Below are 12,001 nucleotides of genomic sequence, written 5' to 3'. Positions count from 1 at the left end.
TGAGAAAAACCTGGACACAATTCTCTCTAAATACTCATAGGAACCTGGCTGACATCATACACCAGCTGAATTCCACCACTTGTTGCCATGATACTCTGTCAAAAGGGTTTTTTAAGAGTGTTGCACATTGTATGGCTTTCAGACATTTTGAATAAGTCTCAGCTTTCAGGTATTGTTCCTCTGTGCCAGTCTAGAGAGGTCACTTACGAACAGCTATAGGCCCGTATAAAACCTCCCCTTTCTTAGTAAAATCATAGAAAAAGCTGTTTTTCAACGTGTGTACAAACTCCTAACATTAAATAACTGTTTTGATGTTCTCCTTCACATCGCAGCACTCAGGCAGTTCTAGTTAAAGTCCGTAATGACATCCGCTCCAACACGGATAGTGGCAACATTTCAATCGTGGTCTCACAGTGCTGCATTTGACATGGTTGACCATAATACCTTGATAGACCGGTTGAAGAACTAGGTGGGACTTTCTGGCACAGCACTTGCCTGGTTGAAGTCCTATGAGTTTTGCTACTTGGAGGAGAAAACTACAACTTACATAAGTCACTGGGGCTCGTCCGGGAATTGAACCCGGGACCTCTCGCACCCTAAGCGAGAATCATACTACTAGACCAACGAGCCATAAATCTCATAACTGGCAACACATAAAATGTTTTCTAAATTAAAAAAACAGATTCCCATGTCACATCATCATCAACATTTAGAAGCTCAAGCAGGGCTGTTGACATGCAAGTGTGACTGTGAGACTGTTAGATTGGGACGATCTCCATGGAAACAACATCAATTCGATGACTGAGTGCATTACAGAGTACACTAATATCTGCGACAAAGTTGAGAAAATCAGACAGTCAGTCAGTGTTTCAATGGTAGATACAGGGTATATTCCACCTCTGTGTCCAATTAGAAAAACCTGGACACAATTCTCTCAAAATACTCATAGGACCCTGGCTGACATCATACACCAGCTGAATTCCACCACTTGTTGCGATGATACTCTGTCAAAAGGGTTTTTTAAGAGTGTTGCACATTGTATGGCTTTCAGACATTTTGAATTAGTCTCAGCTTTCAGGTATTGTTCCTCTGTGCCAGTCTAGAGAGTTCACTTACGAACAGCTATAGGCCCGTATAAAACCTCCCCTTTCTTAGTAAAATCATAGAAAAAGCTGTTTTTCAACGTGTGTACAAACTCCTAACATTAAATAACTGTTTTGATGTTCTCCTTCACATCGCAGCACTCAGGCAGTTCTAGTTAAAGTCCGTAATGACATCCGCTCCAACACCGATAGTGGCAACATTTCAATTGTGGTCTCACAGTGCTGCATTTGACATGGTTGACCATAATACCTTGATAGACCGGTTGAAGAACTAGGTGGGACTTTCTGGCACAGCACTTGCCTGGTTGAAGTCCTATGAGTTTTGCTACTTGGAGGAGAAAACTACAACTTACATAAGTCACTGGGGCTCGTCCGGGAATTGAACCCGGGACCTCTCGCACCCTAAGCGAGAATCATACTACTAGACCAACGAGCCATAAATCTCATAACTGGCAACACATAAAATGTTTTCTAAATTAAAAAAACAGATTCCCATGTCACATCATCATCAACATTTAGAAGCTCAAGCAGGGCTGTTGACATGCAAGTGTGACTGTGAGACTGTTAGATTGGGACGATCTCCATGGAAACAACATCAATTCGATGACTGAGTGCATTACAGAGTACACTAATTTCTGCGACAAAGTTGAGAAAATCAGACAGTCAGTCAGTGTTTCAATGGTAGATACAGGGTATATTCCACCTCTGTGTCCAATGAGAAAAACCTGGACACAATTCTCTCTAAATACTCATAGGAACCTGGCTGACATCATACACCAGCTGAATTCCACCACTTGTTGCGATGATACTCTATCAAAAGGGTTTTTTAAGAGTGTTGCACATTGTATGGCTTTCAGACATTTTGAATAAGTCTCAGCTTTCAGGTATTGTTCCTCTGTGCCAGTCTAGAGAGGTCACTTACGAACAGCTATAGGCCCGTATAAAACCTCCCCTTTCTTAGTAAAATCATAGAAAAAGCTGTTTTCAACGTGTGTACAAACTCCTAACATTAAATAACTGTTTTGATGTTCTCCTTCACATCGCAACACTCAGACAGCTCTAGTTAAAGTCCGTAATGACATCCGCTCCAACACGGATAGTGGCAACATTTCAATCGTGGTCTCACAGTAATGCATTTGACATGGTTGACCATAATACCTTGATAGACCGGTTGAAGAACTAGGTGGGACTTTCTGGCACAGCACTTGCCTGGTTGAAGTCCTATGAGTTTTGCTACTTGGAGGAGAAACTACAACTTACATAAGTCACTGGGGCTCGTCCGGGAATTGAACCCGGGACCTCTCGCACCCTAAGCGAGAATCATACTACTAGACCAACGAGCCATAAATCTCATAACCTGCAACACATAAAATGTTTTCTAAATTAAAAAAAACAGATTCCCATGTCACATCATCATCAACATTTAGAAGCTCAAGCAGGGCTGTTGACATGCAAGTGTGACTGTGAGACTGTTAGATTGGGACGATCTCCATGGAAACAACATCAATTCGATGACTGAGTGCATTACAGAGTACACTAATTTCTGCGACAAAATTGAGAAAATCAGACAGTCAGTCAGTGTTTCAATGGTAGATACAGGGTATATTCCACCTCTGTGTCCAATGAGAAAAACCTGGACACAATTCTCTCTAAATACTCATAGGAACCTGGCTGACATCATACACCAGCTGAATTCCACCACTTGTTGCCATGATACTCTGTCAAAAGGGTTTTTTAAGAGTGTTGCACATTGTATGGCTTTCAGACATTTTGAATAAGTCTCAGCTTTCAGGTATTGTTCCTCTGTGCCAGTCTAGAGAGGTCACTTACGAACAGCTATAGGCCCGTATAAAACCTCCCCTTTCTTAGTAAAATCATAGAAAAAGCTGTTTTTCAACGTGTGTACAAACTCCTAACATTAAATAACTGTTTTGATGTTGTCCTTCACATCGCAGCACTCAGACAGTTCTAGTTAAAGTCCGTAATGACATCCGCTCCAACACGGATAGTGGCAACATTTCAATCGTGGTCTCACAGTGCTGCATTTGACATGGTTGACCATAACACCTTGATAGACCGGTTGAAGAACTAGGTGGGACTTTCTGGCACAGCACTTGCCTGGTTGAAGTCCTATGAGTTTTGCTACTTGGAAGAGAAAACTACAACTTACATAAGTCACTGGGGCTCGTCCGGGAATTGAACCCTGGACCTCTCGCACCCGAAGCGAGAATCATACTACTAGACCAACGAGCCATAAATCTCATAACTGGCAACACATAAAATGTTTTCTAAATTAAAAAAAACAGATTCCCATGTCACATCATCATCAACATTTAGAAGCTCAAGCAGGGTTGTTGACATGCAAGTGTGACTGTGAGACTGTTAGATTGGGACGATCTCCATGGAAACAACATCAATTCGATGACTGAGTGCATTACAGAGTACACTAATATCTGCGACAAAGTTGAGAAAATCAGACAGTCAGTCAGTGTTTCAATGGTAGATACAGGGTATATTCCACCTCTGTGTCCAATGAGAAAAACCTGGACACAATTCTCTCAAAATACTCATAGGACCCTGGCTGACATCATACACCAGCTGAATTCCACCACTTGTTGCGATGATACTCTGTCAAAAGGGTTTTTTAAGAGTGTTGCACATTGTATGGCTTTCAGACATTTTGAATTAGTCTCAGCTTTCAGGTATTGTTCCTCTGTGCCAGTCTAGAGAGTTCACTTACGAACAGCTATAGGCCCGTATAAAACCTCCCCTTTCTTAGTAAAATCATAGAAAAAGCTGTTTTTCAACGTGTGTACAAACTCCTAACATTAAATAACTGTTTTGATGTTCTCCTTCACATCGCAGCACTCAGGCAGTTCTAGTTAAAGTCCGTAATGACATCCGCTCCAACACGGATAGTGGCAACATTTCAATCGTGGTCTCACAGTGCTGCATTTGACATGGTTGACCATAATACCTTGATAGACCGGTTGAAGAACTAGGTGGGACTTTCTGGCACAGCACTTGCCTGGTTGAAGTCCTATGAGTTTTGCTACTTGGAGGAGAAAACTACAACTTACATAAGTCACTGGGGCTCGTCCGGGAATTGAACCCGGGACCTCTCGCACCCTAAGCGAGAATCATACTACTAGACCAACGAGCCATAAATCTCATAACTGGCAACACATAAAATGTTTTCTAAATTAAAAAAAACAGATTCCCATGTCACATCATCATCAACATTTAGAAGCTCAAGCAGGGCTGTTGACATGCAAGTGTGACTGTGAGACTGTTAGATTGGGACGATCTCCATGGAAACAACATCAATTCGATGACTGAGTGCATTACAGAGTACACTAATATCTGCGACAAAGTTGAGAAAATCAGACAGTCAGTCAGTGTTTCAATGGTAGATACAGGGTATATTCCACCTCTGTGTCCAATGAGAAAAACCTGGACACAATTCTCTCAAAATACTCATAGGACCCTGGCTGACATCATACACCAGCTGAATTCCACCACTTGTTGCGATGATACTCTGTCAAAAGGGTTTTTTAAGAGTGTTGCACATTGTATGGCTTTCAGACATTTTGAATTAGTCTCAGCTTTCAGGTATTGTTCCTCTGTGCCAGTCTAGAGAGTTCACTTACGAACAGCTATAGGCCCGTATAAAACCTCCCCTTTCTTAGTAAAATCATAGAAAAAGCTGTTTTTCAACGTGTGTACAAACTCCTAACATTAAATAACTGTTTTGATGTTCTCCTTCACATCGCAGCACTCAGGCAGTTCTAGTTAAAGTCCGTAATGACATCCGCTCCAACACGGATAGTGGCAACATTTCAATCGTGGTCTCACAGTGCTGCATTTGACATGGTTGACCATAATACCTTGATAGACCGGTTGAAGAACTAGGTGGGACTTTCTGGCACAGCACTTGCCTGGTTGAAGTCCTATGAGTTTTGCTACTTGGAGGAGAAAACTACAACTTACATAAGTCACTGGGGCTCGTCCGGGAATTGAACCCGGGACCTCTCGCACCCTAAGCGAGAATCATACTACTAGACCAACGAGCCATAAATCTCAGAACTGGCAACACATAAAATGTTTTCTAAATTAAAAAAAACAGATTCCCATGTCACATCATCATCAACATTTAGAAGCTCAAGCAGGGCTGTTGACATGCAAGTGTGACTGTGAGACTGTTAGATTGGGACGATCTCCATGGAAACAACATCAATTCGATGACTGAGTGCATTACAGAGTACACTAATTTCTGCGACAAAGTTGAGAAAATCAGACAGTCAGTCAGTGTTTCAATGGTAGATACAGGGTATATTCCACCTCTGTGTTCCTTGAGAAAAACCTGGACACAATTCTCTCTAAATACTCATAGGAACCTGGCTGACATCATACACCAGCTGAATTCCACCACTTGTTGCCATGATACTCTGTCAAAAGGGTTTTTTAAGAGTGTTGCACATTGTATGGCTTTCAGACATTTTGAATAAGTCTCAGCTTTCAGGTATTGTTCCTCTGTGCCAGTCTAGAGAGGTCACTTACGAACAGCTATAGGCCCGTATAAAACCTCCCCTTTCTTAGTAAAATCATAGAAAAAGCTGTTTTTCAACGTGTGTACAAACTCCTAACATTAAATAACTGTTTGGATGTTCTCCTTCACATCGCAGCACTCAGGCAGTTCTAGTTAAAGTCCGTAATGACATCCGCTCCAACACGGATAGTGGCAACATTTCAATCGTGGTCTCACAGTGCTGCATTTGACATGGTTGACCATAATACCTTGATAGACCGGTTGAAGAACTAGGTGGGACTTTCTGGCACAGCACTAGCCTGGTTGAAGTCCTATGAGTTTTGCTACTTGGAGAAGAAAACTACAACTTACATAAGTCACTGGGGCTCGTCCGGGAATTGAACCCGGGACCTCTCGCACCCTAAGCGAGAATCATACTACTAGACCAACGAGCCATAAATCTCATAACTGGCAACACATAAAATGTTTTCTAAATTAAAAAAAACAGATTCCCATGTCACATCATCATCAACATTTAGAAGCTCAAGCAGGGCTGTTGACATGCAAGTGTGACTGTGAGACTGTTAGATTGGGACGATCTCCATGGAAACAACATCAATTCGATGACTGAGTGCATTACAGAGTACACTAATTTCTGCGACAAAGTTGAGAAAATCAGACAGTCAGTCAGTGTTTCAATGGTAGATACAGGGTATATTCCACCTCTGTGTTCCTTGAGAAAAACCTGGACACAATTCTCTCTAAATACTCATAGGAACCTGGCTGACATCATACACCAGCTGAATTCCACCACTTGTTGCCATGATACTCTGTCAAAAGGGTTTTTTAAGAGTGTTGCACATTGTATGGCTTTCAGACATTTTGAATAAGTCTCAGCTTTCAGGTATTGTTCCTCTGTGCCAGTCTAGAGAGGTCACTTACGAACAGCTATAGGCCCGTATAAAACCTCCCCTTTCTTAGTAAAATCATAGAAAAAGCTGTTTTTCAACGTGTGTACAAACTCCTAACATTAAATAACTGTTTTGATGTTCTCCTTCACATCGCAGCACTCAGGCAGTTCTAGTTAAAGTCCGTAATGACATCCGCTCCAACACGGATAGTGGCAACATTTCAATCGTGGTCTCACAGTGCTGCATTTGACATGGTTGACCATAATACCTTGATAGACCGGTTGAAGAACTAGGTGGGACTTTCTGGCACAGCACTTGCCTGGTTGAAGTCCTATGAGTTTTGCTACTTGGAGGAGAAAACTACAACTTACATAAGTCACTGGGGCTCGTCCGGGAATTGAACCCGGGACCTCTCGCACCCTAAGCGAGAATCATACTACTAGACCAACGAGCCATAAATCTCATAACTGGCAACACATAAAATGTTTTCTAAATTAAAAAAACAGATTCCCATGTCACATCATCATCAACATTTAGAAGCTCAAGCAGGGCTGTTGACATGCAAGTGTGACTGTGAGACTGTTAGATTGGGACGATCTCCATGGAAACAACATCAATTCGATGACTGAGTGCATTACAGAGTACACTAATATCTGCGACAAAGTTGAGAAAATCAGACAGTCAGTCAGTGTTTCAATGGTAGATACAGGGTATATTCCACCTCTGTGTCCAATTAGAAAAACCTGGACACAATTCTCTCAAAATACTCATAGGACCCTGGCTGACATCATACACCAGCTGAATTCCACCACTTGTTGCGATGATACTCTGTCAAAAGGGTTTTTTAAGAGTGTTGCACATTGTATGGCTTTCAGACATTTTGAATTAGTCTCAGCTTTCAGGTATTGTTCCTCTGTGCCAGTCTAGAGAGTTCACTTACGAACAGCTATAGGCCCGTATAAAACCTCCCCTTTCTTAGTAAAATCATAGAAAAAGCTGTTTTTCAACGTGTGTACAAACTCCTAACATTAAATAACTGTTTTGATGTTCTCCTTCACATCGCAGCACTCAGGCAGTTCTAGTTAAAGTCCGTAATGACATCCGCTCCAACACCGATAGTGGCAACATTTCAATTGTGGTCTCACAGTGCTGCATTTGACATGGTTGACCATAATACCTTGATAGACCGGTTGAAGAACTAGGTGGGACTTTCTGGCACAGCACTTGCCTGGTTGAAGTCCTATGAGTTTTGCTACTTGGAGGAGAAAACTACAACTTACATAAGTCACTGGGGCTCGTCCGGGAATTGAACCCGGGACCTCTCGCACCCTAAGCGAGAATCATACTACTAGACCAACGAGCCATAAATCTCATAACTGGCAACACATAAAATGTTTTCTAAATTAAAAAAACAGATTCCCATGTCACATCATCATCAACATTTAGAAGCTCAAGCAGGGCTGTTGACATGCAAGTGTGACTGTGAGACTGTTAGATTGGGACGATCTCCATGGAAACAACATCAATTCGATGACTGAGTGCATTACAGAGTACACTAATTTCTGCGACAAAGTTGAGAAAATCAGACAGTCAGTCAGTGTTTCAATGGTAGATACAGGGTATATTCCACCTCTGTGTCCAATGAGAAAAACCTGGACACAATTCTCTCTAAATACTCATAGGAACCTGGCTGACATCATACACCAGCTGAATTCCACCACTTGTTGCGATGATACTCTATCAAAAGGGTTTTTTAAGAGTGTTGCACATTGTATGGCTTTCAGACATTTTGAATAAGTCTCAGCTTTCAGGTATTGTTCCTCTGTGCCAGTCTAGAGAGGTCACTTACGAACAGCTATAGGCCCGTATAAAACCTCCCCTTTCTTAGTAAAATCATAGAAAAAGCTGTTTTCAACGTGTGTACAAACTCCTAACATTAAATAACTGTTTTGATGTTCTCCTTCACATCGCAACACTCAGACAGCTCTAGTTAAAGTCCGTAATGACATCCGCTCCAACACGGATAGTGGCAACATTTCAATCGTGGTCTCACAGTAATGCATTTGACATGGTTGACCATAATACCTTGATAGACCGGTTGAAGAACTAGGTGGGACTTTCTGGCACAGCACTTGCCTGGTTGAAGTCCTATGAGTTTTGCTACTTGGAGGAGAAACTACAACTTACATAAGTCACTGGGGCTCGTCCGGGAATTGAACCCGGGACCTCTCGCACCCTAAGCGAGAATCATACTACTAGACCAACGAGCCATAAATCTCATAACCTGCAACACATAAAATGTTTTCTAAATTAAAAAAAACAGATTCCCATGTCACATCATCATCAACATTTAGAAGCTCAAGCAGGGCTGTTGACATGCAAGTGTGACTGTGAGACTGTTAGATTGGGACGATCTCCATGGAAACAACATCAATTCGATGACTGAGTGCATTACAGAGTACACTAATTTCTGCGACAAAATTGAGAAAATCAGACAGTCAGTCAGTGTTTCAATGGTAGATACAGGGTATATTCCACCTCTGTGTCCAATGAGAAAAACCTGGACACAATTCTCTCTAAATACTCATAGGAACCTGGCTGACATCATACACCAGCTGAATTCCACCACTTGTTGCCATGATACTCTGTCAAAAGGGTTTTTTAAGAGTGTTGCACATTGTATGGCTTTCAGACATTTTGAATAAGTCTCAGCTTTCAGGTATTGTTCCTCTGTGCCAGTCTAGAGAGGTCACTTACGAACAGCTATAGGCCCGTATAAAACCTCCCCTTTCTTAGTAAAATCATAGAAAAAGCTGTTTTTCAACGTGTGTACAAACTCCTAACATTAAATAACTGTTTTGATGTTCTCCTTCACATCGCAGCACTCAGACAGTTCTAGTTAAAGTCCGTAATGACATCCGCTCCAACACGGATAGTGGCAACATTTCAATCGTGGTCTCACAGTGCTGCATTTGACATGGTTGACCATAATACCTTGATAGACCGGTTTAAGAACTAGGGGGGACTTTCTGGCACAGCACTTGCCTGGTTGAAGTCCTATGAGTTTTGCTACTTGGAGGAGAAAACTACAACTTACATAAGTCACTGGGGCTCGTCCGGGAATTAAACCCGGGACCTCTCGCACCCTAAGCGAGAATCATACTACTAGACCAACGAGCCATAAATCTCATAACTGGCAACACATGAAATGTTTTCTAAATTAAAAAAACAGATCTCCATGTCACATCATCATCAACATTTAGAAGCTCAAGCAGGGCTGTTGACATGCAAGTGTGACTGTGAGACTGTTAGATTGGGACGATCTCCATGGAAACAACATCAATTCGATGACTGAGTGCATTACAGAGTACACTAATTTCTGCGACAAAGTTGAGAAAAACAGACAGTCAGTCAGTGTTTCAATGGTAGATACAGGGTATATTCCACCTCTGTGTCCAATGAGAAAAACCTGGACACAATTCTCTCTAAATACTCATAGGAACCTGGCTGACATCATACACCAGCTGAATTCCACCACTTGTTGCCATGATACTCTGTCAAAAGGGTTTTTTAAGAGTGTTGCACATTGTATGGCTTTCAGACATTTTGAATAAGTCTCAGCTTTCAGGTATTGTTCCTCTGTGCCAGTCTAGAGAGGTCACTTACGAACAGCTATAGGCCCGTATAAAACCTCCCCTTTCTTAGTAAAATCATAGAAAAAGCTGTTTTTCAACGTGTGTACAAACTCCTAACATTAAATAACTGTTTTGATGTTCTCCTTCACATCGCAGCACTCAGACAGTTCTAGTTAAAGTCCGTAATGATATCCGCTCCAACACGGATAGTGGCAACATTTCAATCGTGGTCTCACAGTGCTGCATTTGACATGGTTGACCTTATACCTTGATAGACCGGCTGAAGAACTAGGTGGCACTTTCTGGCACAGCACTTGCCTGGTTGAAGTCCTATGAGTTTTGCTACTTGGAGGAGAAAACTACAACTTACATAAGTCACTGGGGCTCGTCCGGGAATTGAACCCGGGACCTCTCGCACCCTAAGCGAGAATCATACTACTAGACCAACGAGCCATAAATCTCATAACTGGCAACACATAAAATGTTTTGTAAATTAAAAAACAGGGTTCCCATGTCACATCATCATCAACATTTAGAAGCTCAAGCAGGGCTGTTGACATGCAAGTGTGACTGTGAGACTGTTAGATTGGGACGATCTCCATGGAAACAACATCAATTCGATGACTGAGTGCATTACAGAGTACACTAATTTCTGCGACAAAGTTGAGAAAATCAGACAGTCAGTCAGTGTTTCAATGGTAGATACAGGGTATATTCCACCTCTGTGTCCAATGAGAAAAACCTGGACACAATTCTCTCTAAATACTCATAGGAACCTGGCTGACATCATACACCAGCTGAATTCCACCACTTGTTGCCATGATACTCTGTCAAAAGGGTTTTTTAAGAGTGTTGCACATTGTATGGCTTTCAGACATTTTGAATAAGTCTCAGCTTTCAGGTATTGTTCCTCTGTGCCAGTCTAGAGAGGTCACTTACGAACAGCTATAGGCCCGTATAAAACCTCCCCTTTCTTAGTAAAATCATAGAAAAAGCTGTTTTTCAACGTGTGTACAAACTCCTAACATTAAATAACTGTTTTGATGTTCTCCTTCACATCGCAGCACTCAGACAGTTCTAGTTAAAGTCCGTAATGACATCCGCTCCAACACGGATAGTGGCAACATTTCAATCGTGGTCTCACAGTGCTGCATTTGACATGGTTGACCATAATACCTTGATAGACCGGTTTAAGAACTAGGGGGGACTTTCTGGCACAGCACTTGCCTGGTTGAAGTCCTATGAGTTTTGCTACTTGGAGGAGAAAACTACAACTTACATAAGTCACTGGGGCTCGTCCGGGAATTAAACCCGGGACCTCTCGCACCCTAAGCGAGAATCATACTACTAGACCAACGAGCCATAAATCTCATAACTGGCAACACATGAAATGTTTTCTAAATTAAAAAAACAGATCTCCATGTCACATCATCATCAACATTTAGAAGCTCAAGCAGGGCTGTTGACATGCAAGTGTGACTGTGAGACTGTTAGATTGGGACGATCTCCATGGAAACAACATCAATTCGATGACTGAGTGCATTACAGAGTACACTAATTTCTGCGACAAAGTTGAGAAAAACAGACAGTCAGTCAGTGTTTCAATGGTAGATACAGGGTATATTCCACCTCTGTGTCCAATGAGAAAAACCTGGACACAATTCTCTCTAAATACTCATAGGAACCTGGCTGACATCATACACCAGCTGAATTCCACCACTTGTTGCCATGATACTCTGTCAAAAGGGTTTTTTAAGAGTGTTGCACATTGTATGGCTTTCAGACATTTTGAATAAGTCTCAGCTTTCAGGTATTGTTCCTCTG

General features: G+C 41.9%; 13 non-coding genes across 13 annotated transcripts; all 13 read right to left on the bottom strand.

Annotated features, from left to right (window-relative positions):
• Positions 1-558: 558 nt before the first annotated feature.
• trnap-agg (transfer RNA proline (anticodon AGG)) lies at positions 559-630 on the bottom strand. Its single transcript has one exon. It is a non-coding gene; the product is annotated as a tRNA-Pro (tRNA).
• Positions 631-1,467: 837 nt separating this feature from the next.
• trnap-agg (transfer RNA proline (anticodon AGG)) lies at positions 1,468-1,539 on the bottom strand. Its single transcript has one exon. It is a non-coding gene; the product is annotated as a tRNA-Pro (tRNA).
• Positions 1,540-2,374: 835 nt separating this feature from the next.
• On the bottom strand, positions 2,375-2,446 carry trnap-agg (transfer RNA proline (anticodon AGG)). Its single transcript has one exon. It is a non-coding gene; the product is annotated as a tRNA-Pro (tRNA).
• Positions 2,447-3,284: 838 nt separating this feature from the next.
• Positions 3,285-3,356, bottom strand: trnap-cgg (transfer RNA proline (anticodon CGG)). The gene has a single exon. It is a non-coding gene; the product is annotated as a tRNA-Pro (tRNA).
• An 838-nt stretch (positions 3,357-4,194) lies between these two features.
• Positions 4,195-4,266, bottom strand: trnap-agg (transfer RNA proline (anticodon AGG)). Its single transcript has one exon. It is a non-coding gene; the product is annotated as a tRNA-Pro (tRNA).
• Positions 4,267-5,104: 838 nt separating this feature from the next.
• Positions 5,105-5,176, bottom strand: trnap-agg (transfer RNA proline (anticodon AGG)). Its single transcript has one exon. It is a non-coding gene; the product is annotated as a tRNA-Pro (tRNA).
• Positions 5,177-6,014: 838 nt separating this feature from the next.
• Positions 6,015-6,086, bottom strand: trnap-agg (transfer RNA proline (anticodon AGG)). The gene has a single exon. It is a non-coding gene; the product is annotated as a tRNA-Pro (tRNA).
• Positions 6,087-6,924: 838 nt separating this feature from the next.
• trnap-agg (transfer RNA proline (anticodon AGG)) lies at positions 6,925-6,996 on the bottom strand. The gene has a single exon. It is a non-coding gene; the product is annotated as a tRNA-Pro (tRNA).
• An 837-nt stretch (positions 6,997-7,833) lies between these two features.
• On the bottom strand, positions 7,834-7,905 carry trnap-agg (transfer RNA proline (anticodon AGG)). The gene has a single exon. It is a non-coding gene; the product is annotated as a tRNA-Pro (tRNA).
• An 835-nt stretch (positions 7,906-8,740) lies between these two features.
• On the bottom strand, positions 8,741-8,812 carry trnap-agg (transfer RNA proline (anticodon AGG)). The gene has a single exon. It is a non-coding gene; the product is annotated as a tRNA-Pro (tRNA).
• An 838-nt stretch (positions 8,813-9,650) lies between these two features.
• Positions 9,651-9,722, bottom strand: trnap-agg (transfer RNA proline (anticodon AGG)). The gene has a single exon. It is a non-coding gene; the product is annotated as a tRNA-Pro (tRNA).
• Positions 9,723-10,558: 836 nt separating this feature from the next.
• trnap-agg (transfer RNA proline (anticodon AGG)) lies at positions 10,559-10,630 on the bottom strand. The gene has a single exon. It is a non-coding gene; the product is annotated as a tRNA-Pro (tRNA).
• Positions 10,631-11,467: 837 nt separating this feature from the next.
• trnap-agg (transfer RNA proline (anticodon AGG)) lies at positions 11,468-11,539 on the bottom strand. The gene has a single exon. It is a non-coding gene; the product is annotated as a tRNA-Pro (tRNA).
• Between the last annotated feature and the right edge of the window lie 462 nt (positions 11,540-12,001).

This window comes from Cololabis saira, unplaced genomic scaffold, assembly GCF_033807715.1.
Source record: "Cololabis saira isolate AMF1-May2022 unplaced genomic scaffold, fColSai1.1 scf059, whole genome shotgun sequence".
In the NCBI taxonomy this organism is placed as follows: Eukaryota; Metazoa; Chordata; class Actinopteri; order Beloniformes; family Belonidae; genus Cololabis; species Cololabis saira.
Note: the sequence above shows the minus strand (reverse complement) of the source record. Positions and strands in the feature narration are given on the sequence as shown.